The sequence below is a fragment of the Schistocerca serialis genome, chromosome 3 (genome assembly GCF_023864345.2).
Source record: "Schistocerca serialis cubense isolate TAMUIC-IGC-003099 chromosome 3, iqSchSeri2.2, whole genome shotgun sequence".
NCBI lineage: Eukaryota > Metazoa > Arthropoda > Insecta > Orthoptera > Acrididae > Schistocerca > Schistocerca serialis.
In genome coordinates, this window is record NC_064640.1 from 967,083,344 (window position 1) to 967,111,306 (window position 27,963).

Below are 27,963 nucleotides of genomic sequence, written 5' to 3' on the forward strand. Positions count from 1 at the left end.
GAGACTCTGAACGTTTGTACTAAATGTCAGGTTTGCGTCGGATTCGAAATTCTAGACTCACAGGAGAACGACAATAAGGTGAACGAGACAGCAATACACCCTTGGAGACATGTATGCCGTAGGACGATGTATTGAACCGCGACGCAATTTGCGTGTACCATCGTTGTTAGCAGCGTCGGAACGTTTGAATTTAAAGTCACATTTGCTTCGGATTCAAAAATCTAGACTCACACGAGAACGACCACAAGGTGCCCGAGGCAGAAATAGACCCTTGGAGACAAGTCGACTGGAGGACGATGTATTGAATCTCGACCAAACTTGTGTGTACCATCGTCCTTAGCAGGGTCGGAAAGTTAGAATTAAATGTCAGTTTGGCGTCGGTTTCGAAAATCTAGACTCACAGCAGAACGACCATAAGGAGCCCGAGGAAGCAATAGACCCTTGGATACATGTCGGCTGGTGGACGATGTATTGAATAGCGACGAAATTTGTGTGTTCCATTGTCCTTAGCAGGGTCGCAACGTTAGAATTAGATGTCAGTTTTGCGTCGAATTCGAAAACCTAGACTCATAGGAGATCGAACATGAGGTGCCCGAGGCAGCAATAGACCCTTGGAGACAAATCCGCTGGAGGACGATGTATTGAATCGCGGCGAAATTAGTGTATTTCATCGACTTTAGCAGCGTCTTAACGTTAGAATTAAATGTGAGTTAAGCGTCGAACTCGATAATCTAGACTCACACTAGAACTAACTGCCCGAGATCTTTCTGAGACAGCAATAGACCCTTGGGGACAGTTCGGCTGGAGCACGATGTATTGAATGGCGAAGAAATTTGTGTGTACCATCGTCGTTAGCAGGGTCGAAACGTTACAATTAACTGTCAGTTTTGCGTCGGATTCGAAAAAGTAGACTCACAGAAGAACGACCATAAGGTGTCCGAGGCAGCAATAGACCCTTGGAGACAAGTCGGCTGGTGGACGATGTATTGAATCTCGACGCAATTTGTATGTACCATCGTCTTAAGCAATGTCGGAACGTTACCATTAACTGTCAGTTTTTCTTCGGATTCGAAAAGATAGACTCACAGGAGAACGACCATAAGGTGACCGAGGCAGCAATAGACTTTTGAAGACAAGTTGGCTGGAGGACGATGTATTAAATCACGACGGAAATTGTGTGTACCTTCGTCATTAAGGGGCACTGAACGTTACAATTAACAGTCAGTTTTGCGTCGGATTCGAAAAAGTAGAATCACAGGAGAACGACCATAAGGTGTCCGAGGCAGCAATAGACCCTTGGAGACAAGTCGACTGAAGGACGAAGTATTGAATCGCGGCGACATTTGTGTGTTCATCGTCGTTAGCAGGGTCGGAACGTTACAATTAAATGTCAGTTATGCTTCGGAATCGAAAATCTGGACTCACAGGAGAACTGCCGGAGGCAACAATAGACCCTTGGTGACAAGTCGGCTGGTGGATGATGTATTGAATCTCGACCATACCTGTGTGTACCATCGTCCTTAGCAGGGTCGGAAAGTTAGAATTAAATGTCAGTTTGGCGTCGAATTCGAAACTCTAGACTCATTGGAGAACGACCATTAGATGCCCGAGGCAGCAATAGACCCTTGGAGACAAGGCGGCTGGAGGACGATGTATTGAATCGCGACGAAATTTGTGTATTTCATCGTCGTTAGCAGGGTCTTAACGTTAGAAATAAATGTCAGTATTGCGTCGAATTCGATAATCTAGAATCACATTAGAACTAACTGCCCGAGATCTTTCTGAGACAGCGATAGACCCTTGGAGACAAGTCGGCTGGAGGACGATGTATTGAATCTCGACGCAATTTGTGTGCTCCATCGTCTTTAGGAGGCCCTGAACGTTCCAATTAACTATAAGTTTTGCGTCGGATTCGAAATAGTAGACTCACAGGAGAACACGCATTAGGTGACCCAAGAACCAATAGATGACTGGAGACACGTCGGCTGGAGGACGATGGATTGAATCTCAACACAAGTTGAGTGTACCATCGTCGTCAGCAGGGTCAGAGCGTTAGAAATAAATGTCAGTTTTGCGTCGGATTCAAAAATCTAGAGTCACAGGAAAACGACCGTAATTTGCCCGAGGCAGCAATAGACCCTTATAGACAAGTGGGCTGGAGGACGATGTATTGTATCTCGACGCAATTAGTGTGTTCCATCGTCATTAAGAGGCTCTGAACGATACAATTAACTGTCAGTTTTGCATCGGTTTCGAAAATCTAGACTCACAGGAGAACGACCATATGGTGACCGAGGCAGCAATAGACCCTTGGAGACAAGTCGGCTGGAGGACGAAGTATTGAATCTTGAAGCAATTTGTGTGTTCCATAGTCATTAGGAGGCTCTGAACGTTACAATTAACTGTTAGTTTTTCGTCGGATCTGAAAATCTAGTCTCACAGGAGAACTGCCGGAGGCAACAATACACCCTTGGAGACAAGTCGGCTGGAGGACGATGTATTGAATCTCGACCAAACCTGCGTGTACCATCGTCCTTAGCCGGGTCGGAAAGTTACAATTAAATGTCAGTTTGGCGTCGGATTCGGTAATCTAGACTCACAGGAGAACGACCATAAGGTGCCTGAGGAAGCAATAAACCCTCGGTGACAAGTCGGCAGGAGGACGATGTATTGAATAGCGACGAAATTTGTGTGTTCCATTGTCGTTAATAGAGTCGCAACGTTAGAATTAATTGTCAGTATTGCGTCGAATTCGAAAATCTAAACTCAGTGGAGAACGACCATTAGGTGCCCGAGGAAGCAATAGACCCTAGGAAACAAGTCGGCTGAAGAACGATGTATTGAATAGTGACGATATTTGTGTGTTCCATCGTCGTTAGCAGGGTCTTAACGTTAGAATTAAACGTAAGTTTTGCGTCGAATTCGATAATCTAGACTCACACTAGAACTAAATGCCCGATATCCTTCTGAGACAGCGATAGACCCTTGGAGACAAGTCGGCTTGAGGACGATGTATTGAATCTCGTCGCAATTTGTGTGCTCCATCGTCTTTAGGAGGCCCTGAACGTTTCAATTAACTGTCAATTTTGCGTCGGATTCGAAATAGTAGACACACAGGAGAACGACCATTAGGTGACCCAAGCACCAATAGACGATTGGAGACAAGTCGGCTGGAGTACGTTGTATTGAATCTCTACGCAAATTGAGTGTACCATCGTCGTCAGCAGGGTAGGTGCGTTAGAAATAAATGTCAGTTTTGCGTCGGATTCAAAAATCTAGAATCACTGGAAAACGACCGTAATTTGCCCGAGGCAGCAATAGACCCTTATAGACAAGTGGACTGGAGGACGATGTATTGTATCTCGACGCATTTAGTGTGTTCCATCGTCATTAAGTGGCTCTGAACGTTACAATTAACTGTCAGTTTTGCATCGGTTTCGAAAATCTAGACTCACAGTAGAACGACCATATGGTGACCGAGGCAGCAATACTCCCTTGGAGACAAGTCGGCTGGAAGACGAAGTATTGAATCGCTACGCAATTTGTGTGTTCTATCGTCGTTAGCGGGGTCGGAACGTTAGAATTAAATCTCAGTTTTGCGTCGGATTCGAAAATCCAGACTCACAGGAGAGCGACCATTAGGTAGCCGAGGTAGCAATAGACCCTTGGAGACAAGTCGGCTGGAGGACGATGTATTGAATCTCGACGCAATTTGAGTGTTCCTTCGTCATTCAGAGGCTCGGAACGTTACTATTAACTGTAAGTTTAGCGTTGGTTTCAAAAAACTAGACTCACGGGTGATCGACCAAATAGTGACCGAGGCAGCAATATAACCTTGGAGACAAGTCGGTTGGAGGACGATGTATTGAATTTCGACGCAATTTGTGCGTTTCATCGTCATTTGGAGGCTCTGAACGTTACAATTAACTATCAGTTTTGCGTCGTATTCGAAAATCGAGACTCACAGGAGAACGACCATAAGGTGATCGAAGCAGCAATAGTCCCTTGGAAACATGTCGGCTGGAGGACGATGTATTGAATCTCGACGCAATTTGTGTGTTCCATCGTCATTAGGAGACACTGAACGGTACAATTAACAGTCAATTTTCCGTCGATTTCGAAAACGTAGACTCACAGGAGAACGACCGCAAGTTGCCCGAGGCAGCAACAGACCCTTGGAGACAAGTCGATTGGAGGACGATATATTGAATCGCGGCGAAATTTGTGTGTTCATCGTCGTTGGCAGCCTCGGAACGTTACAATTGACTGTCAGTAATGCGTCGGAATCGAAAATCTAGACTAACAGGAGAACTGCCGACGGCAACAATAGAATCTTGGATACAAGTCGGCTGGAGGACGGTGTATTGAATCGCGAAGCAATTTGTGTGTACAATCGTCGTTAGCAGGGTCGGAAGGTTAGAATTAAATGTCAGTTTGGCGTCGGATTCGAAAATCTAGACTCACAGGAGAACGACCGCAAGTTGCCCGAGGCAGCAATAGACCCTTGGAGACAAGTCGATTGGAGGACGATATATTGAATCGCGGCGAAATTTGTGTGTTCATCGTCGTTGGCAGCCTCGGAACGTTACAATTAACTGTCAGTAATGCGTCGGAATCGAAAATCTACACTAACAGGAGAACTGCCGACGGCAACAATAGATTCTTGGATACAAGTCGGCTGGAGGACGATGCATTGAATCTCGACCAAACTTGTGTGTACCATCGTCCTTAGCAGAGTCGGAAGGTTACAATTAAATGTCAGTTTAGCGACGGATTCGAAAATCTAGACTCACAGGAGAACGGCAATAAGGTGCCCGAGGAAGCAATCGACCCTTGGAGACAAGTCGGCTGGAAGACGATGTATTGAATAGAGACGAAATTTGTTTGTTCCATTGTCGTTAGCAGGGTCGCAACGTTAGAATTAAATGTCAGTTTTGCGTCGAATTCGAAAATCTAGCCTCAGTGGAGTACGACCATTAGGTGCCCGAGGCCGCAATAGACCCTTGGAGACAAGTCGGCTGGAGGACGATGTATTGAATCTCGACGCAATTTGTGTGTTCCATCATCATTAAGAGGCTCTGAACGTTACAATTAACTGTCAGTTTTAAATCGGTTTCCAAACTGGAGACTCACAGGAGAACGACCATAAGGTGCACGAGGTAGCAATAGACCCTTGGAGTCAAGTCGGCTGGAGGACGATGTATTGAATCTCGACGCAAATTGAGTGTTCCTTCGTCATTCAGAGGCTCTGAACGTTACTATTAACTGTAAGTTTAGCGTCGGTTTCAAAAAACTAGACTCACGTGTGATCGACCAAATAGTGACCGAGGCAGCAATATACCCTTGGAGACAAGTCGGTTGGAGGACGATGTATTGAATTTCGACGCAATTTGTGAGTTTCATCGTCATTTGGAGGCTCTGAACGTTACAATTAACTGTCAGTTTTGCATCGGTTTCGAAAATCTAGACTCACAGTAGAACTACCATATGGTGACCGAGGCAGCAATACACCCTTGGAGACAAGTCGGCTGGAAGACGAAGTATTGAATCGCGACGCAATTTGTGTGTTCCATCGTCGTTAGCGGGGTCGGAACGTTAGAATTAAATCTCAGTTTTGCGTCGGATTCGAAAATCCAGACTCACAGGAGAGCGACCATTAGGTAGCCGAGGTAGCAATAGACCCTTGGAGACAAGTCGGCTGGAGGACGATGTATTGAATCTCGACGCAATTTGAGTGTTCCTTCGTCATTCAGAGGCTCTGAACGTTACTATTAACTGTAAGTTTAGCGTCGGTTTAAAAAAACTAGACTCACGGGTGATCGACCAAATAGTGACCGAGGCAGCAATATACCCTTTGAGACAAGTCGGTTGAAGGACGATGTATTGAATTTCGACGCAATTTGTGTGTTTCATCGTCATTTGGAGGCTCTGAACGTTACAATTAACTGTCAGTTTTGCGTCGTATTCTAAAATCTAGACTCACATGAGAACGACCATAAGGTGATCGAAGCAGCAATAGTCCCTTGGAAACATGTCGGCTGGAGGACGATGTATTGAATCTCGACGCAATTTGTGTGTTCCATCGTCATTAGGAGGCTCTGAACGGTACAATTAACAGTCAATTTTGCGTCGATTTCGAAAACGTAGACTCACAGGAGAACGACCATAAGGTGCTCGAGGCAGCCATAGACCCTTGGAGACAAGTCGGCTGGAGGACGGTGTATTGAATCGCGAAGCAATTTGTGTGTACAATCGTCGTTAGCAGGGTCGGAACGTTAGAATTAAATGTCAGTTTGGCGTCGGATTCGAAAATCTAGACTCACACGAGAACGACCGCAAGTTGCCCGAGGCAGCAATAGACCCTTGGAGACAAGTCGATTGGAGGACGATATATTGAATCGCGGCGAAATTTGTGTGTTCATCGTCGTTGGCAGCCACGGAACGTTACAATTAACTGTCAGTAATGCGTCGGAATCGAAAATCTAGACTAACAGGAGAACTGCCGACGGCAACAATAGAATCTTGGATACAAGTCGGCTAGAGGACGATGTATTGATTCTCGACCAAACTTGTGTGTACCATCGTCCTTAGCAATGTCGGAAGGTTACAATTAAATGTCAGTTTAGCGACGGATTCGAAAATCTAGACTCACAGGAGAACGGCAATAAGGTGCCCGAGGAAGCAATCGACCCTTGGAGACAAGTCGGCTGGAAGACGATGTATTGAATAGAGACGAAATTTGTTTGTTCCATTGTCGTTAGCAGGGTCGCAACGTTAGAATTAAATGTCAGTTTTGCGTCGAATTCGAAAATCTAGCCTCAGTGGAGTACGACCATTAGGTGCCCGAGGCAGCAATAGACCCTTGGAGACAAGTCGGCTGGAGGACGATGTATTGAATCTCGACGCAATTTGTGTGTTCCATCATCATTAAGAGGCTCTGAACGTTACAATTAACTGTCAGTTTTAAATCGGTTTCCAACCTGGAGACTCACAGGAGAACGACCATAAGGTGCACGAGGTAGCAATAGACCCTTGGAGTCAAGTCGGCTGGAGGACGATGTATTGAATCTCGACGCAAATTGAGTGTTCCTTCGTCATTCAGAGGCTCTGAACGTTACTATTAACTGTAAGTTTAGCGTCGGTTTCAAAAAACTAGACTCACGTGTGATCGACCAAATAGTGACCGAGGCAGCAATATACCCTTGGAGACAAGTCGGTTGGAGGACGATGTATTGAATTTCGACGCAATTTGTGTGTTTCATCGTCATTTGGAGGCTCTGAACGTTACAATTAACTGTCAGTTTTGCATCGGTTTCGAAAATCTAGACTTACAGTAGAACTACCATATGGTGACCGAGGCAGCAATACACCCTTGGAGACAAGTCGGCTGGAAGACGAAGTATTGAATCGCGACGCAATTTGTGTGTTCCATCGTCGTTAGCGGGGTCGGAACGTTAGAATTAAATCTCAGTTTTGCGTCGGATTCGAAAATCCAGACTCACAGGAGAGCGACCATTAGGTAGCCGAGGTAGCAATAGACCCTTGGAGACAAGTCGGCTGGAGGACGATGTATTGAATCTCGACGAAATTTGAGTGTTCCTTCGTCATTCAGAGGCTCTGAACGTTACTATTAACTGTAAGTTTAGCGTCGGTTTAAAAAAACTAGACTCACGGGTGATCGACCAAATAGTGACCGAAGCAGCAATATAGACTTTGAGACAAGTCGGTTGAAGGACGATGTATTGAATTTCGACGCAATTTGTGTGTTTCATCGTCATTTGGAGGCTCTGAACGTTACAATTAACTGTCAGTTTTGCGTCGTATTCTAAAATCTAGACTCACATGAGAACGACCATAAGGTGATCGAAGCAGCAATAGTCCCTTGGAAACATGTCGGCTGGAGGACGATGTATTGAATCTCGACGCAATTTGTGTGTTCCATCGTCATTAGGAGGCTCTGAACGGTACAATTAACAGTCAATTTTGCGTCGATTTCGAAAACGTAGACTCACAGGAGAACGACCATAAGGTGCTCGAGGCAGCCATAGACCCTTGGAGACAAGTCGGCTGGAGGACGGTGTATTGAATCGCGAAGCAATTTGTGTGTACAATCGTCGTTAGCAGGGTCGGAACGTTAGAATTAAATGTCAGTTTGGCGTCGGATTCGAAAATCTAGACTCACACGAGAACGACCGCAAGTTGCCCGAGGCAGCAATAGACCCTTGGAGACAAGTCGATTGGAGGACGATATATTGAATCGCGGCGAAATTTGTGTGTTCATCGTCGTTGGCAGCCACGGAACGTTACAATTAACTGTCAGTAATGCGTCGGAATCGAAAATCTAGACTAACAGGAGAACTGCCGACGGCAACAATAGAATCTTGGATACAAGTCGGATAGAGGACGATGTATTGAATCTCGACCAAACTTGTGTGTACCATCGTCCTTAGCAGGGTCGGAAGGTTACAATTAAATGTCAGTTTAGCGACGGATTCGAAAATCTAGACTCACAGGAGAACGGCAATAAGGTGCCCGAGGAAGCAATCGACCCTTGGAGACAAGTCGGCTGGAAGACGATGTATTGAATAGAGACGAAATTTGTTTGTTCCATTGTCGTTAGCAGGGTCGCAACGTTAGAATTAAATGTCAGTTTTGCGTCGAATTCGAAAATCTAGCCTCAGTGGAGTACGACCATTAGGTGCCCGAGGCAGCAATAGACCCTTGGAGACAAGTCGGCTGGAGGACGATGTATTGAATCTCGACGCAATTTGTGTGTTCCATCATCATTAAGAGGCTCTGAACGTTACAATTAACTGTCAGTTTTAAATCGGTTTCAAAACTGGAGACTCACAGGAGAACGACCATAAGGTGCACGAGGTAGCAATAGACCCTTGGAGTCAAGTCGGCTGGAGGACGATGTATTGAATCTCGACGCAAATTGAGTGTTCCTTCGTCATTCAGAGGCTCTGAACGTTACTATTAACTGTAAGTTTAGCGTCGGTTTCAAAAAACTAGACTCACGTGTGATCGACCAAATAGTGACCGAGGCAGCAATATACCCTTGGAGACAAGTCGGTTGGAGGACGATGTATTGAATTTCGACGCAATTTGTGTGTTTCATCGTCATTTGGAGGCTCTGAACGTTACAATTAACTGTCAGTTTTGCATCGGTTTCGAAAATCTAGACTCACAGTAGAACGACCATATGGTGACCTAGGCAGCAATACACCCTTGGAGACAAGTCGGCTGGAAGACGAAGTATTGAATCGCGACGCAATTTGTGTGTTCCATCGTCGTTAGCGGGGTCGGAACGTTAGAATTAAATCTCAGTTTTGCGTCGGATTCGAAAATCCAGACTCACAGGAGAGCGACCATTAGGTAGCCGAGGTAGCAATAGACCCTTGGAGACAAGTCGGCTGGAGGACGATGTATTGAATCTCGACGCAATTTGAGTGTTCCTTCGTCATTCAGAGGCTCTGAACGTTACTATTAACTGTAAGTTTAGCGTCGGTTTAAAAAAACTAGACTCACGGGTGATCGACCAAATAGTGACCGAGGCAGCAATATACCCTTTGAGACAAGTCGGTTGAAGGACGATGTATTGAATTTCGACGCAATTTGTGTGTTTCATCGTCATTTGGAGGCTCTGAACGTTACAATTAACTGTCAGTTCTGCGTCGTATTCTAAAATCTAGACTCACATGAGAACGACCATAAGGTGATCGAAGCAGCAATAGTCCCTTGGAAACATGTCGGCTGGAGGACGATGTATTGAATCTCGACGCAATTTGTGTGTTCCATCGTCATTAGGAGGCTCTGAACGGTACAATTAACAGTCAATTTTGCGTCGATTTCGAAAACGTAGACTCACAGGAGAACGACCATAAGGTGCTCGAGGCAGCCATAGACCCTTGGAGACAAGTCGGCTGGAGGACGGTGTATTGAATCGCGAAGCAATTTGTGTGTACAATCGTCGTTAGCAGGGCCGGAACGTTAGAATTAAATGTCAGTTTGGCGTCGGATTCGAAAATCTAGACTCACACGAGAACGACCGCAAGTTGCCCGAGGCAGCAATAGACCCTTGGAGACAAGTCGATTGGAGGACGATATATTGAATCGCGGCGAAATTTGTGTGTTCATCGTCGTTGGCAGCCTCGGAACGTTACAATTAACTGTCAGTAATGCGTCGGAATCGAAAATCTACACTAACAGGAGAACTGCCGACGGCAACAATAGAATCTTGGATACAAGTCGGCTAGAGGACGATGTATTGAATCTCGACCAAACTTGTGTGTACCATCGTCCTTAGCAGGGTCGGAAGGTTACAATTAAATGTCAGTTTAGTGACGGATTCGAAAATCTAGACTCACAGGAGAACGGCAATAAGGTGCCCGAGGAAGCAATCGTCCCTTGGAGACAAGTCGGCTGGAAGACGATGTATTGAATAGAGACGAAATTTGTTTGTTCCATTGTCGTTAGCAGGGTCGCAACGTTACAATTAAATGTCAGTTTTGCGTCGAATTCGAAAATCTAGCCTCAGTGGAGTACGACCATTAGGTGCCCGAGGCAGCAATAGACCCTTGGAGACAAGTCGGCTGGAGGACGCTGTATTGAATCTCGACGCAATTTGTGTGTTCCATCATCATTAAGAGGCTCTGAACGTTACAATTAACTGTCAGTTTTAAATCGGTTTCCAAACTGGAGACTCACAGGAGAACGACCATAAGGTGCACGAGGTAGCAATAGACCCTTGGAGTCAAGTCGGCTGGATTACGATGATTTGAAACGCGACGCAATTTGTGTGTACCATCGTCATTGGCAGGGTCGGAACGTAAGAATTAAACGACGGTTTCACGTCGGATTCAAACAAGTAGTCTCACGGGTGAAAGAACGAGGCAGCAATAGACCCTTAGAGACAAGTCAGCTGGAGGACGATGTATTGAATGGCGATGAAATTTGTGTGTACCATCGTCGTTAGCAGGGTCTGAACGTTATAATTAACTGTCAGTTTTGCGTCGGATTTGAAAAAGTAGACTCACAGGGGAACACCCATAATGTGTCTGAGGCAGCAATATACCCTCGGAGACAAGTCGGCTGATGGACGATGTATTGAATCTCGACGCAATTTGTGTGTACCATCGTCGTTAGCAATGTCGACACGTTACCATTAACTGTCAGTTTTTCTTCGGATTTGACAAGGTAGACTCACAGGAGAACGACAATAAGGTGACAGAGGCTGCAATAGACTGTTGAAGACAAGTCGGCTGGAGGACGATGTATTGAATCTCGACTCAATTTGTGTGTACCATCGTCATTAAGGGGCTCTGAACGTTACAATTAACTGTCAGTTTTGAATCGGTTTCCAAAAAGTAGACTCACAGGACAACGACCATGAGGTGCACGAAGCAGCAATAGACCCTTGGAGACAAGTCTGCTGGAGGACGATGTATTGAGTCGCGATGAAATTTGTGTGTACCATCGTCGTTAGCAAAATCGCAACGTTATAATTAAATGTCAGTATTGCGTCGGATTCGAAAAGCTACACTCACAGGAGAACGACCATACGGTGACCCAGGCAGCAATAGACTCCTGGAGACAAGACGGCTGGAGGACGATGTTTTGAATCTCGACGCAATTTGTGTGTACCATTGTCATTAAGAGGCTCTGAACGTTACAATTAACTGTCAGTTTTGCGTCGGTTTCCAAAAAGTAGACTCACAGGAAAACGACCAAAAGGTGACCTAATCAGCAATAGACCCTTGGAGACAAGTCGGCTGGACCACGATGCATTGCATTTCGAAGCAATTTGTGTGTTCCATCGTCATCAGGAGGCTCTGAACGTTACAATTAACTGTCAGTTTTGCGTCGTATTTGAAAAAGTATACTCACAGGACAACGACCATAAGGTGCACGAGGCAGCAATAGACCCTTGGAGACAAATCGGCTGAAGGACGATGTATTGACACGCAAATCAATTTGTGTGTGCAATCGTCGTTAGCACGGTCGGAACGTTAGAATTAAATGTCAGTTTTGCGCCGGATTCGAAAATCTAGACTCACAGGAGAACGACCATAAGGTGACCGAAGCAACAATAGTCCCTTGGAAACATGTCGGCTGGAGGACGATGTATTGAATCTCGACGCAATTTGTGTGTTCCATCGTCATTAGGAGGCTCTGAACGGTACAATCAACAGTCAATTATGAGTCGATATGGAAAACGTAGACTCACAGGAGAACGACCATAAGGTGCTCGAGGCAGCCATAGACCCTTGGAGACAAGACGGCTGGAGGACGATGTATTGAATCGCGGCGAAATTTGTGTGTTCATCGTCATTAGCAGGCTCGGAACGTTACATTTAACTGTCAGTTATGCGTCGGAATCGAAAATCTAGACTCACAGCAGAACTTCCGGCGGCAACAATAGACCCTTAGGTACAAGACGGCTGGAGGACGATGTATTGAATCTCGACCAAACTTGTGTGTACCATCGTCCTTAGCATGGTCGGATCGTAAGAATTAAACGACAGTTTCCGTCGGATTCGAACAAGTAGTCTCACAGGTGAACAAACGAGGCAGCAATACACCCTTGGAGACAACTCAGCTGGAGGATGATGTATTGAATGACGATGAAATTAGTGTGTACCATCGTCTTTAGCAGGGTCGGAACGTTACAATTAACTGTCAGTTTTGCGTCGGATTCGTAAAAGTAGACTCACAGGGGAACGACCATAATGTGTCCGAGGCAGCAATAGACCCTCGGAGACAAGTCGGCTCATGGACGATGTATAGATTCTCGACGAAATTTGTGTGTACCATCGTCGTTATCAATGTCGGAACGTTACCATTAACTGTCAGTTTTTCTTCGGATTCGACAAGGTAGAATCACAGGAGAACGACCATAAGAAGACCGAGGCAGCAATACACCCTTGGAGACAAGTCTGCTGGAGGACGATATATTGAACCGCAAAGCAATTTGTGTGTAAAATCGTCGTTAGCACGGTCGGAACGTTAATATTAAATGTCAGTTTTGCCCGGATTCGAAAATCTAGACTCACAGGAGAACTGCCCCAGAACTGCCCGAGGCAATAACAGGCCTTGGAGACAAGTCGGCTGGAGCACGATGTATAGAATGTCGACGCAAGTAGTGTGTACCATCGACATTAAGGGGCTCTGAACGTGACTGTTAACTGTCAGTTTTGAGTCGGTTTCCAAAAAGTAGACTCACAGGAGAAAGACCAAAAGGTGACCGAGTCAGCAATAGAACCTTGGAGACAAGTCGGCTGCAGGACGATGTATTGAATCGCGACCAAATTTGTGTGTTCCCTCGATATTAGGATTGTCTGAACGTTCGTACTAAACGTCAGTTTTTCGTCGGATTCGAAAATATAGACTCACAGGAGAACGACCATAAGGTGAACGAGGCAGCAATATACCCTGGGAGACATGTCGGCTGGAGGACGATGTATTGAACCGCGACGCAATTCGTGTGTACAATTGTCGTTAGCAGGGTCGGAACGTTAGAATTTAATGTCAGTTTTGCGTCGGATTCGAAAATCTAGACTCACAGGAGTACGAACAAAAGGTGCCAGAGCCAGCAATAGACCCTTGGGGAAAAGTCGACTGGAGGACGATGTATAGAATCGCGGCGAAATTTGTGTGTACAATGTCGTTAGCAGGGTCGGGACGTTACAAAATAACTGTGAGTTATGCGTCGGAATCGAAAATCTAGACTCACAGGAATACTGCCGGAGGCAGCAACAGACCCTTGGAGACAAGTCGGCTCAAGGACGATGAATTGTATCTCGACCAAACTTGTGTGTACCATCGTCGTTAGCAGGGTCGGAAGGTTTGAATTAAATGTCAGTTTGGCGTCGGATTCGAAAATCTAGACTCACAGGAGAACGACCATAAGGGGCCCGAGGAAGCAATAGACACTTGGAGACAAGTCGGCTGGAGGACGATGTATCGAATAGCGACGAAATTTGTGTGTTCCATCGTCATTAGCACGGTCACAACGTTGAATTAAATGTCAGTTTTGCGCCGAATTCGAAAATCTAGACTCATAGGAGAACGACCACAAGGTGCCCGAGGCAGCAATAGACCCTTGAAGACAGGTCGGCTGGAATACGATGTATTGAGCCGCGACGCAATTTGTGTGAAGCATCATCGTTAGTAGTGTCGGAACGCTAGAATTTCTGTCAGTTTTGCGTCGGATTCGAAAATCTAGACTCACAGAAGAACGACCATAAGGTGCCCGAGGCAGCAATAGACCCTTGGATCCTAGTTGGCTGAAGGACGATGTATCGAAACGCGACGAAATTTGTGTGTTCCATCGTCGTTAGCAGGGTCGGAACGTTCGAATTAAACGTCAGTTTATAGACAGATTCGATAATCTAGACTCACAGGAGTACTGCACGGAATTGCCCGAGGCAGCAATAGACCCTAGTAGACAAGTCGGCTGGAGGACGAAGTATTGAATCTCGACCAAAGTTGTTTGTACCATCGTCGTTAGCAGGGTCGGAATGTTAGAATTAAATGTCAGTTTTGCGTCGGAATCGAAATTCTAGACTCACAGGGGAACTGCCCGAGACTTGCCGGAGGAAGCAGTAGACCCTTGGAGACAAGTCGGCTGGAGGACGATGTATTGAATCGCGACGAAATTTGTGTGTACCATCGTCGTTAGCAGGGTCGAAAAGTTAGAATTAAATGTCAGTTTTGCGTCGGATTCGATAATCTAGACTCACAGGAGAACTGCCCGAGAAATTTCCGAGGCAGCAATAGACCCTTGGAGACAAGTCGGCTGGAGGACAATGTATTGAATTGGGACGAAATATGTGTGTTCCATCGTCGTTAGGCGGGTCGGAATGTTAGAATTAAATGTCAGTTTTGCGTCGGAATCGAAAGTCTAGACTCACAGGGGAACTGCCCGAGACTTGAAGGAGCCAGCTATAGACCCTTGGTGACAAGCCGGTTGGCGGACGATGCATTGAATCTCGACGCAATTTGTGTGTACCATCGTCATTAAGTGGCACTGATCGTTACCATTGACATTCAGTATTGCATCGGTTTCGAAAAAGTAGACTCGCAGGAGATCGACCATCAGGTGACCGAGGCAGCAATAGGCCCTTGGAGATAAGTCGGCTGGAGGACGATGTATTGTATCGCGACTAAATTTGTGTGTTCCATCGTCATTAAGAGGCTCTGAAAGTTACAATTAACTGTCACTTTTGCGTCGCATTCGGAAAAGGAGACTCACAGGAGAACGACCATAAGGTGCCCGAGGCAGCAATAGACCCTTGGAGACAAGTCGGCCGTAGGACGATGTATTGAATCGCGACCAAATTTGTGTGTTCCTTCGTCATTAGGAGACTCTGAACGTTTGTACTAAACGTCAGTTTTGCGTCCGATTCGAAAATCTAGACTCACAGGAGAACGACCAGAAGGTGCCAGAGGCAGTAATAGACCCTTGGAGATAAGTCGACTGGAGGACGACGAATTGAATCGCGGCGAAATTTGTGTGTACAAAGGCGTTAGCAGGGTCGGAACGTTACAATTAACTGTGAATTATGCGTCGGAATCGAAAATCTAGACTCACAGGAGAACTGCCGGAGGCTGCTATAGACCCTTGGAGACAAGTCGGCTGAAGGACGATGTATTGAATCTCGACCATACTTGTGTGTACCATCGTCGATAGCAGGGTCGGAAAGTTAGAATTAAATGTCAGTTTGGCGTCGGATTCGAAAAAGGTACACTCACGGGACAACGACGATAATGTGACCGAGGCAGCAGTAGACCTTTGGTGACAAGTCGGCTGTAGGACGATGTATTATTTCTCGACGCAATTTGTGTGTACCATCGTCATTAAGTGGCTCTGATCGTTACCATTAACATTCAGTTTTGCATCGGTTTCGAAAAAGTAGACTCACTGGAGATCGACAATAAGGTGTCCGAAGCAGCAAAAGACCCTTGGAGACAATTCGGGTGGCGGAAGATGCATTGAATCGCGACGACATTTGTGTGTACCATCGTCGTTAGCAGGGTCGGAAGGTTTGAATTAAATGTCAGTTTGGCGTCGGATTCGAAAATCTAGACTCACAGGAGAACGACCATAAGGGGCCCGAGGAAGCAATAGACCCTTGGAGACAAGTCGGCTGGAGGACGATGTATCGAATAGCGACGAAATTTGTGTGTTCCATCGTCATTAGCACGGTCACAACGTTGAATTAAATGTCAGTTTTGCGCCGAATTCGAAAATCTAGACTCATAGGAGAACGACCACAAGGTGCCCGAGGCAGCAATAGACCCTTGAAGACAGGTCGGCTGGAATACGATGTATTGAGCCGCGACGCAATTTGTGTGAAGCATCATCGTTAGTAGTGTCGGAACGCTAGAATTTCTGTCAGTTTTGCGTCGGATTCGAAAATCTAGACTCACAGGAGAACGACCATAAGGTGCCCGAGGCAGCAATAGACCCTTGGATCCTAGTTGGCTGAAGGACGATGTATCGAAACGCGACGAAATTTGTGTGTTCCATCGTCGTTAGCAGGGTCGGAACGTTCGAATTAAACGTCAGTTTATAGACCGATTCGATAATCTAGACTCACAGGAGTACTGCACGGAATTGCCCGAGGCAGCAATAGACCCTAGTAGACAAGTCGGCTGGAGGACGAAGTATTGAATCTCGACCAAAGTTGTTTGTACCATCGTCGTTAGCAGGGTCGGAATGTTAGAATTAAATGTCAGTTTTGCGTCGGAATCGAAATTCTAGACTCACAGGGGAACTGCCCGAGACTTGCCGGAGGAAGCAGTAGACCCTTGGAGACAAGTCGGCTGGAGGACGAAGTATTGAATCGCGACGAAATTTGTGTGTACCATCGTCGTTAGCAGGGTCGAAAAGTTAGAATTAAATGTCAGTTTTGCGTCGGATTCGATAATCTAGACTCACAGGAGAACTGCCCGAGAAATTTCCGAGGCAGCAATAGACCCTTGGAGACAAGTCGGCTGGAGGACAATGTATTGAATTGGGACGAAATATGTGTGTTCCATCGTCGTTAGGCGGGTCGGAATGTTAGAATTAAATGTCAGTTTTGCGTCGGAATCGAAATTCTAGACTCACAGGGGAACTGTCCGAGACTTGCCGGAGCCAGCTATAGACCCTTGGTGACAAGCCGGTTGGCGGACGATGCATTGAATCTCGACGCAATTTGTGTGTACCATCGTCATTAAGTGGCACTGATCGTTACCATTGACATTCAGTATTGCATCGGTTTCGAAAAAGTAGACTCGCAGGAGATCGACCATCAGGTGACCAAGGCAGCAATAGGCCCTTGGAGATAAGTCGGCCGTAGGACGATGTATTGAATCGCGACCAAATTTGTGTGTTCCTTCGTCATTAGGAGACTCTGAACGTTTGTACTAAACGTCAGTTTTGCGTCCGATTCGAATATCTAGACTCACAGGAGAACGACCAGAAGGTGCCAGAGGCAGTAATAGACCCTTGGAGATAACTCGACTGGAGGACGACGAATTGAATCGCGGCGAAATTTGTGTGTACAAAGTCGTTAGCAGGGTCGGAACGTTACAATTAACTGTGAATTATGCGTCGGAATCGAAAATCTAGACTCACAGGAGAACTGCCGGAGGCTGCTATAGACCCTTGGAGACAAGTCGGCTGAAGGACGATGTATTGAATCTCGACCATACTTGTGTGTACCATCGTCGATAGCAGGGTCGGAAAGTTAGAATTAAATGTCAGTTTGGCGTCGGATTCGAAAAAGGTACACTCACGGGACAACGACGATAATGTGACCGAGGCAGCAGTAGACCTTTGGTGACAAGTCGGCTGTAGGACGATGTATTATTTCTCGACGCAATTTGTGTGTACCATCGTCATTAAGTGGCTCTGATCGTTACCATTAACATTCAGTTTTGCATCGGTTTCGAAAAAGTAGACTCACTGGAGATCGACAATAAGGTGTCCGAAGCAGCAAAAGACCCTTGGAGACAATTCGGGTGGCGGAAGATGCATTGAATCGCGACGACATTTGTGTGTACCATCGTCGTTAGCAGGGTCGGAACGCTAGAATTAAATGTCAGTTTAGCGTCGGATTCGAAAGCCTAGACTCACAGGAGAACGACCATAAGGTGCCTGTGGCAGCAATAGACCCTTGGGGACAAGTCGTCTGGAGGACGATGTATTTAATCGCGACAATATTTGTGTGTACCTTCGTCGTCAGCAGGATCGGAACGTTAGAATTAAATGTCAGTTTTGCGTGGGATTCGAAAATCTAGACTCACAGGAGAACAACCATAAGGTGTACGAGGAAACAATAGAACCTTGGAGACAAGTGGCTGGAGGACGATGTATTGAATCGCAGCGCTATTTGTGTGTACCATCGTCATTAAGAGACTCTGAACGTTACAATTAACTGTCAGTTTTGCGTCGAGTTCCCAAAAGTTGACTCACAGGAGAAAGACAATAATGTGATCGCGGCAGCAATAGACCCTTGGAGACAAGTCGCCTGAAGGACGATGTATTGAATCGCGGCTCAATTTGTGTGTACCATCGTCATTAAGAGGGTCTGAACGTTACAATTAACTGTCAGTTTTGCGTCGGTTTCCAAAAGGTAGACTCTCGGGAGAACGACCAAAAGGTGACCCAAGGAGCAATAGACCCTTGAAAACATGTCGGCTGGAGGACGATGTATTGAATCTCGACGCAATTTGTATGTTCCATCGTCAGTAGGCGGCTCTGAACGTTACAATTATCTGTCAGTTTTGCGTCGGATTCGAAGAAGTAGACTCACAGGAGAAAGACAATAAGGTGCCCGAGACATCAATAGACCTTGGATACAAGTCGGCCAGAGGACGATGTATTGAACCGCGACGCTATCTGTGTGTACCATCGTTGTTGGCGGGGTCGGAACGTTACAAGTAACAGTCAGTTTTGCGTCGGATTCGAAAAGGTACACTGACGTGAGAAAGTCCATAAGGTGACCGGGGCAGCAATAGACCCTTGGAGACAATTCGGCTGGAGGATGATGTATTCAATGGCGATGAAATTTGTTTGTACCATCGTCGTTAGCAGGGTCGGAACGTTAGAATTAAATGTCAGTTTAGCGTCGGATTCGAAAATCTAGACTCACAGGAGAACGACCATAAGGTGCCCGTGGCAGCAATAGACCCTTGGGGGTCAAGTCGCCTGGAGGACGATGTATTAAATCGTGACGATATTTGTGTGTTCCATCGTCGTTAGCAGGGTCGGAACATTAGAATTAAATGTCAGTTTTGCGTCGGATTCGATAATCTTGACTCACAGGAGAACTGCCCGTGAACTTTCCAAAGCAGCAATAGACCCTTGGAGACAAGTCGGCTGGAGGACGATGTATTGTATCTCGACCAAATTTGTGTGTTCCATCGTCATTAGGAGGCTCTGGACGATACAATTAACTGTCAGTTTTCGTCAGATTCGAAATAGTAGACTTACAGGAGCAAGACAATTAGGTGACCGAGGCAGCAGTAGACTCTTGGAGACAAGTCGCCTGGAGCACGATGTATTGAATCGCGACGCAATTTGTGTGTTACATCATTAAGAGGCTCTGAACGTTACAATTTACTGTCAGTTGTGCTTCGGAATCGTAGAAGTAGACTCACAGGCGAACGATCATAAGGTGCCCGAGGCAGCGATAGACCCTTGGGGACATGTCGCCTGGAAGACAATGTATTGAATCGCGACGATATTTGTGTGTTCCATCGTCGTTACCAGGGTCGGAACGTTAGAATTAAATGTCAGTTTTGCGTCGGATTCGAGATTCTAGACTGACAGGAGAACGACAATATGGTGACCGAGGCAGCAATAGAACTTTGGAGGCAAGTCGGCTGTAGGACGATGTATTGAATCGCGTCGCAATTTGTGTGTAACATCGTCATTAAGTGGCTCTGAACCTTACAATTAACTGTCAGTTTTGCGTCGGTTTCCAAAAAGTAGACTCACAGGAGAATGACAATAAGGTGATCGAGGCAGCAATAGACTCTTGGAGACAAGTCGGCTGGAGGACGATGTATTGAAACGTGACGCATTGTGTGTGTAACATCATTAAGAGGCCGTGAACTTTACAATTAACGAATTCGAAAATCTAGACTCACAGGAGAACGACCTTAAAGTGCTCGAGGCAGCAATAGACCCTTAGATACTAGTCGCCTGGAGGACGATGTATCGAAATGCGACGAAATTTGTGTGTTCCATCACTGTTAGTAGGGTCGGAACGTTAGAATTTAACGTCAGTTTTGAGTCGGATTCGATAATCTAGACTCACAGGAGTACTGCCCGAGTATTACCCGAGGCAACAATAGACCCTAGTAGACAAGTCGGCTGGAGGACGAAGTATTGAATCTCTACCAAACTTGTGTGTTCCATCGTCGTTAGCAGGTTCGGAACGTTAGAATTAAATGTCAGTTTTGCATCGGGTTCGATAATCTGGACTCAAAGGAGAAGTGCCCAAGAACTTTCCGAGGCAACAATAGACCCTTGGAGACAAGTCGGCTGGAGGACAATGTATTGAATCTCGACCAAACTTGTGAGTACCATCGTCGTTAGCAGGGTTGGAAAGTTAGAATTAGATTTCAGTTTTGCGTTGGATTCGAAAATCTAGACTCACAGGACAACGACCATAAGGTGACCGAGGCAGCAATAGACCCTAGGCGACAAGTCGGTTGGAGGACGATGTATTGAATCGTGACGCAATTTGTGTGTACCATCGTCGTTAGCCGGCTCGGAACGTAAGAATTAAACGTCAGTTTTGCGTCGGATTCGAAAATTTAGACTCACAGAAGGACGACCATTATGTGCCCGAGGAAGCAATATACCCTTGGTGACAAGTCGGTTGGAGGACGATGGATTGTATCTCGACGCAATTTGTGTGTTCCATCGTCGTTAGCGGGGTCGGAACGTTACAATTAACAGTCAGTTTTGCGTCGGATTTGAAAAGGTTCACCCACGTAAGAAAGACCACAAGGTGACTGAGGCAGCAATTGACCTTTGGAAACAAGTCGGCTGGAGGACGAGGTATTGAATCTCAACCTAATTTGTGTGTTCCATCGTCATTCGGAGGCTTTGAACGTTACAATTAACTGTCAGTTTTGATCGGATTCGAAAATGTAGATTCACTGAAGAAAGACAATAAAGTGATCGAGGCAGCAATAGTCCCTTGGAGACAAGTCGGCTGGAGGACGATGTATTGAGCCGCGACGCAACATGTGTGTAACATCATCGTTACCAGGGTCGGAAAGTTAGAATTAAATGTCAGTTTAGCGTCGGATTCGAAAATCTAGACACACAAGGGAACGACCATAAGGAGCCGAGGGAGCAATTGACCCTTGGATACAAGTCGGCTGGAGGACAATGTATTGAATAGTGACGAAATTTGTGTGTTCCATCGTCGTTAGCAGGGTCGCAACGTTAATATTAAGTGTCAGTTTTGAGTCGATTTCGAAAATCTAGACTCATAGTAGAACGACCATAGGGTGCCCTAGCCAGCAATAGACCCTTGGAGACAAGTCGGCTGGTGGCCGCTGTACTGAGCCGCGACGAAATTTGTGTGTACCATCGTCGTTAGCAGGGTCGGAACGTTAGAATTAAATGTCAGTTTAGCGTCGGATTCGAAAATCTAGACTCACAGGAGACCGACCATAAGGTGCCCGTGGTAGCAATAGACTCTTGGGGACAAGTCGCCTGGAGGACGATGTATTGAATCGCGACGATATTTGTGTGTTCCATCGTCCTTAGCAGGGTCGGAACGTCACTTCTTCCGTGTGTATTTGCTTTTAGGAAGCTTTAATTGTTGGGTGCTATTAATAGTGTTCCGTAGATTTCGTGTTTGTTTTGAATAGTCAGAGAGAGATTCCCTTTAGTCAGCCATAGTGCCAGTAGAGTCAGTGTCGTCGTAACTGCCGTCTGCTTCACGTCTGGTGTGCCGCGAGCTACCTTAATTTAAGTATTAACTTTATTTTTCTTACTTGTCACTTCTTCTTCCGTGTGTATTTGCTTTTAGGAAGCTTTAATTGTCGAGTGCTGTTAATAGTTCGATAGATTTCGTGTTTGTTTTGAATAGAGTCAGAAAGAGTCCCTTTAGTCAACCATAGTGCCAGTAGTGCTAGTGTTTGTTTGCAATACAGTCGAGAGATAGGTAGTGCTATTTTCATTGTTTTCTACAAGAAGTGCCTAGCAACCATAGTTTAGTGAACACACAGCCGCCTTTAGTGGATTAGCAGTCTAGTTAACGGTTGATTAACTCTCTTCAGTAAATTGATTCCTTAGGATGGATAGGATGTGTGACTGCTGTGTACGAACGCAGGTGGAGCTAGCCACTGTTCGCGAACAGCTGAGCGTGTTGATGGCCGCGGCCAGCCGTCTTCAGGCTGCTGCCTCGGAGTGTAGCGGCAGTGGGGAGTCTGGTGCGTCGCAAGGTACACCCCAGGTGTTACATGCTTCACCCACTGTCCCTGCTGTCGAGACATCTTCGCGTGTACTGGGCGCGGTAGGGCCACCCTCTCCCCAAGGGGAGTGGCGGGTTCAGCGGCGTTCGCGGCGCACGAGGCGGAGGGTCAATGTGGAGGCTGGCCGTGTGGCATCGCCCGCTCTGCCTGTGAGTGGACATGTGGCTGCTCCTTCAGCAAGGTCCGAGCAGGCACACGGGGGGAGGGGTTTATTAGTTATTGGGAGCTCCAACGTTAGGGGGGTGATGGAGCCCCTTGGGGAAATAGCGGGAAGGTCGGGGAAGAAGGCCAGTGTTCACTCTGTCTGCTTGCCGGGGGGTCTCATCCGAGATGTGGAGGAGGCCCTACCGGCGGCGATAGAGAGCACTGGGTGCACCCGACTGCAAATTGTTGCTCATGTCGGCACCAATGACTCCTGCCGTCTGGGTTGAGAGGTCATCCTCAGTTCGTACAGGCGGTTGGCGGAATTGGTGAAGGCGGAAAGCCTCGCTCGCGGGGTGAAATCAGAGCTAACTATTTGTAGTATCGTTCCCAGAACCGATCGCGGTCCTCTGGTGTGGAGCTGAGTGGAAGGCTTAAACCAGAGGCTCAGACGATTCTGCGGAGATCTGGGGTGCAAATTTCTCGACCTCCGCTATCGGGTGGGAAATGTAGGGTCCCCCTGAATAGGTCAGGCGTGCACTACACGCCGGAAGCGGCTACAAGGGTAGCGGAGTACGTGTGGAGTGCACATGGGGGTTTTTTAGGTTAGAGAATCCCCTCCCTAGGCCCGACAAGACGCCTCCTGAGACGCAGCAAGGTAGGAGTAGGCAGAATGCAACAGGGAATAACAATATTAATGTGCTAATAGTAAACTGCAGGAGCGTCTACAGAAAGGTCCCAGAACTGCTCTCATTAATAAACGGTCACAACGCTCATATAGTACTAGGGACAGAACGTTGCCTGAAACCAGACGTAAATAGTAATGAAATCCTAAACTCAGATTGGAATGTATACCGCAGAGACAGGCTGGACAGTGAAAGGGGAGGCGTGTTTATAGCGATAAGAAGTGCAATAGTATCGAAGGAAATTGACGGAGATCCGAAATGTAAAATGATTTGGGTGAAGGTCACGGTTAAAGCAGGCTCAGACATGGTAATTGGATGTCTCTTAGGCCCCCTGGCTCAGCAGCTGTTGTGGCTGAGCACCTGAAGGATAATTTGGAAAATATTTCGAGTAGATTTCCCCACCATGTTATAGTTCTGGGTGGAGATTTTAATTTGCCGGATATAGACTGGGAGACTCAGACGTTCATAACGGGTGACAGGGACAAAGAATCCAGTGAAATTTTTTTAAATGCTTTATCTGAAAACTACCTTGAGCCGTTAAACAGAGAACCGACTCGTGGCGATAACATATTAGACCTTCTGGTGACAAACAGACCCGAACTATTTGAAAAAAGTTAACGCAGAACAGGGAATCAGCGATCATAAAGCGGTTACGGCACCGATGATTTCAGCCGTAAATAGGAATATTAAAAAGGGTAGGAAGATTTTTCTGTTTAGAAAAAGTGACAAAAAGCAGATTTCAGAGTACCTTTTGGCTCAACACAAAAGTTTTGTCTCAAGTACAGATAGTGTTGAGGATCAGTGGACAAAGTTCAAAACCGTCGTACATAATGCGTTAGATGAGTATGTGCCAAGCAAGATGGTAAGAGGTGGAAAAGAGCCACCGTGGTACAACAACCGAGTTCGAAAACTGCTGCGGAAGCAAAGGGAACTTCACAGCAAACATAAACATAGCCAAAGCCTTGCAGACGAACAAAAATTACGCCAAGCGAAATGTAGTGTGAGGAGGGCTATGCGAGAGGCGTTCAATGAATTCGAAAGTAAAGTTCTATGTACTGACTTGGCAGATAATCCTAAGAAATTTTGGTCTTATGTCAAAGCGGTAGGTGGATCAAAACAAAATGTCCAGACACTCTGTGACCAAAATGGTACTGAAACAGTGGATGACAGACTGAAGGCCGAAATATTAAATGTATTTTTCAAAAGTGGTTTCACAGAGGAAGACTGCACTGTAGTTCCTTCTCTAGATTGTCGCACAGATGACAAAATGGTAGATATCGAAATAGACGACAGAGGGATAGAGAAACAATTAAAATCGCTCAAAAGAGGAAAGGCCTCTGGACCTGATGGGATACCAGTTCAATTTTACACAGAGTACGCGAAGGAACTAGCCCCCCTTCTTGCAGCGGTGTACCGTAGGTCTCTAGAAGAGCGTAGCGTTCCAAAGGATTAGAGAAGGGCACAGGTCATCCCCGTTTTCAAGAAGGGACCTCGAGCAGATGTGCAGAACTATAGACCTATATCTCTAACGTCGATCAGTTGTAGAATTTTGGAACACGTATTGTGTTCGAGTATAATGACTTTTCTGGAGACCAGAAATCTACTCTGTAGGAATCAGCATGGGTTTCGAAAAAGACGGTCATGTGAAACCCAGCTCGCGCTATTCGTCCACGAGACTCGGAGGGCCATAGACACGGGTTCACAGGTAGATGCCGTGTTTCTTGACTTCCGCAAGGCGTTCGATACAGTTCCCCACAGTCGTTTAATGAACAAAGTAAGAGCATATGGACTATCAGACCAATTGTGTGATTAGATTGAGGAGTTCCTAGATAACAGGACGCAGCATGTCATTCTCAATGGAGAGAAGTCTTCCGAAGTAAGAGTGATTTCAGGTGTGCCGCAGGGGAGTGTCATAGGACCGTTGCTATTCACAATATACATAAATGACCTTGTGGATGTCATCGGAAGTTCACTGAGGCTTTTTGCAGATGATGCTGTGGTGTATCGAGAGGTTGTCACAATGGAAAATTGTAATGAAATGCAGGAGGATCTGCAGCGAATTGACGCATGGTGCAGGGAATGGCAATTGAATCTCAATGTAGACAAGTGTAATGTGCTGCGAATACACAAAAAGATAGATCCTTTATCTCTTAGCTACAAAATAGCAGGTCAGCAACTGGAAGCAGTTAATACCATAAATTATCTGGGAGTACGCATTAGGAGTGATTTAAAATGGAATGATCATATAATGTTGATCGTCGGTAAAGCAGATGCCAGACTGAGATTCATTGGAAGAATACTAAGGAAATGCAATCCGAAAACAAAGGAAGTAGGTTACAGCACGCTTGTTCGCCCACTGCTTGAATACTGCTCAGCAGTGTGGGATCCGTACCAGATAGGGTTGATAGAAGATATAGAGAAGATCCAACGGAGAGCAGCGCTCTTCGTTACAGGATCATTTAGTAATCGCCAAAGCGTTACGGAGATGATAGATAAACTCCAGTGGAAGACTCTGCAGGAGAGACGCTCAGTAGCTCGGTACGGGCTTTTGTCAAAGTTTCGAGAACATACCTTCAACGAAGAGTCAAGCAGTATATTGCTCCCTCCTACGTATATCTCGCGAAGAGACCATGAGGATAAAATCAGAGAGATTAGAGCCCTCACAGAGGCATACCGACAATCCTTCTGTCCACGAACAATACGAGACTGGAATAGAAGGGAGAAACGATAGAGGTACTCAAGGTAACCTCCGCCACACACCGTCAGGTGGCTTGCGGAGTATGGATGTAGACGTAGACGTAAACGTTAGAATTAAATGTCAGTTTTGCGTCGGATTCGAAAATCCAGACTCAAAGGAGAACGACCATAAGGAGCCCGAGGCAGCAACAGAACCTTGGAGACAAGTCGGCTGGAGGACGATGTATTGAATCGCGACGCAATTTGTGTGTACCATCGTCATTAAGATGCTCTGAACGTTACAATTAACTGTCAGTTTTGCGTCGATTTCCAAAAAGTAGACTCACAGGAGTACGACCAAAAGGTGACCGTGGCAGCAATAGACCCTTGGAGACAAGTCGGCTTGAGGACGATGTATTGATTCGCGACCAAATTTGTGTGTTCCATCGTCATTAGGAGGCTCTGAACGTTACAATTAACTGTCAGTTTTGCGTCGGATTCAAAAAAGTAGACTCATAGGAGAAAGACAATAAGGTGATCGAGACAGCAATAGACTCTTGGAGACAAGTCGGCTGGAGGACGATGTATTGAATCGGGACGCATTGTGTGTGTAACATCATTAAGAGGCCGTGAACGTTACAATTAACTGTCAGTTGTGCGTCGGATTCATAAAAGTAGACTCACAGGAGAACGACCACAAGGTGCCCGAGACTCACAGTAGAATTGCCCGACAACTGCCGGAGCCAGCAATAGACCCTTGGGGACAAGTCGCCTGGAGGAGGATGTATCGAATCGCGACGATTTTTGTGTGTTCCATCGTCCTTAGCAGGGTCGGAACGTTAGAACTAAATGTCAATTTAGCGTCGGATTCGAAAATCTAGACTCACCGGAGAACGACCGTAAGGTGCCCGAGGCAGCAATAGAACCTAGGAGACAAGTCGGCTGTAAGACGATGATTCGAATCGCGATCAAATTTGTGTGTTCCATCGTCATTAGGAGGTTCTGATCGTTACAATTAACTGTCAGTTTTGCGTCCGTTTCCAAAAAGTAGACTCACAGGAGAACTACCAAAAGGTGACCGAGGCAGCAATAGACTCTTGGAAACAAGTCGGCTGGAGGACGATGTATTGAATCCCGACGCATTGTGTGTGTAATATCATTAAGAGGCAGGCAACGTTACAACTAACTGTCAGTTGTGCCTCGGATTCGTAAAAGTAGACTCACAGGAGAACGACCATAATGTGCCCGAGACAGCAATAGGCCCTTGGATACAAGTCGGCTGCAGGACGATGTATTGAAACGCGACGCAATCTGTATGTACCATCATCGTTAGCAGAGTCGCAACGTTAGAATTTCTGTCAGTTTTGCGTCGGATTCGAAAAACTAGACTCACAGGAGAACCACAATAAGGTGCCCGGGCAGGCATAGACACTTGGATACTAGTTGGCTGGAGGACGATGTATCGAAACGCGACGAAATTTGTGTGTTCCATCGTTGTTAGCAGGAACGGAACGTTAGAATTAAACGTCAGTTTTGAGTCGGATTCGGTAATCTAGACTCACTGGAATACTGCCCGAGAACTGCCCGAGGCAGCAATAGACCCTTGGAGACAAGTCGGCTGGAGGACGATGTATTGAATCTCGACCATACTTGTGTGAACCATCGTCGTTAGCAGGGTTGGAAAGATAGAATTAAATTTCAGTTTTGCGTCGGATTCGAAAATCTAGACTCACAGGACAACACCCTAAGGTGGCCGAGGCAGCAATAGACCCAAGGAGACAAGTCGGCTGGAGGACCATGTATTTAGTCGCGACGCAATTTGTGTGTACCATCGTCGTTAGCCGGCTCGGAACGTTAGAATTAAACGTCAGTATTGCGTCGGATTCGAAAATTTTGACTCACAGAAATACGACCATAAGGTGCCCGAGGAAGCAATAGACCCTTTGTGACAAGTCAGTTGGAGGAC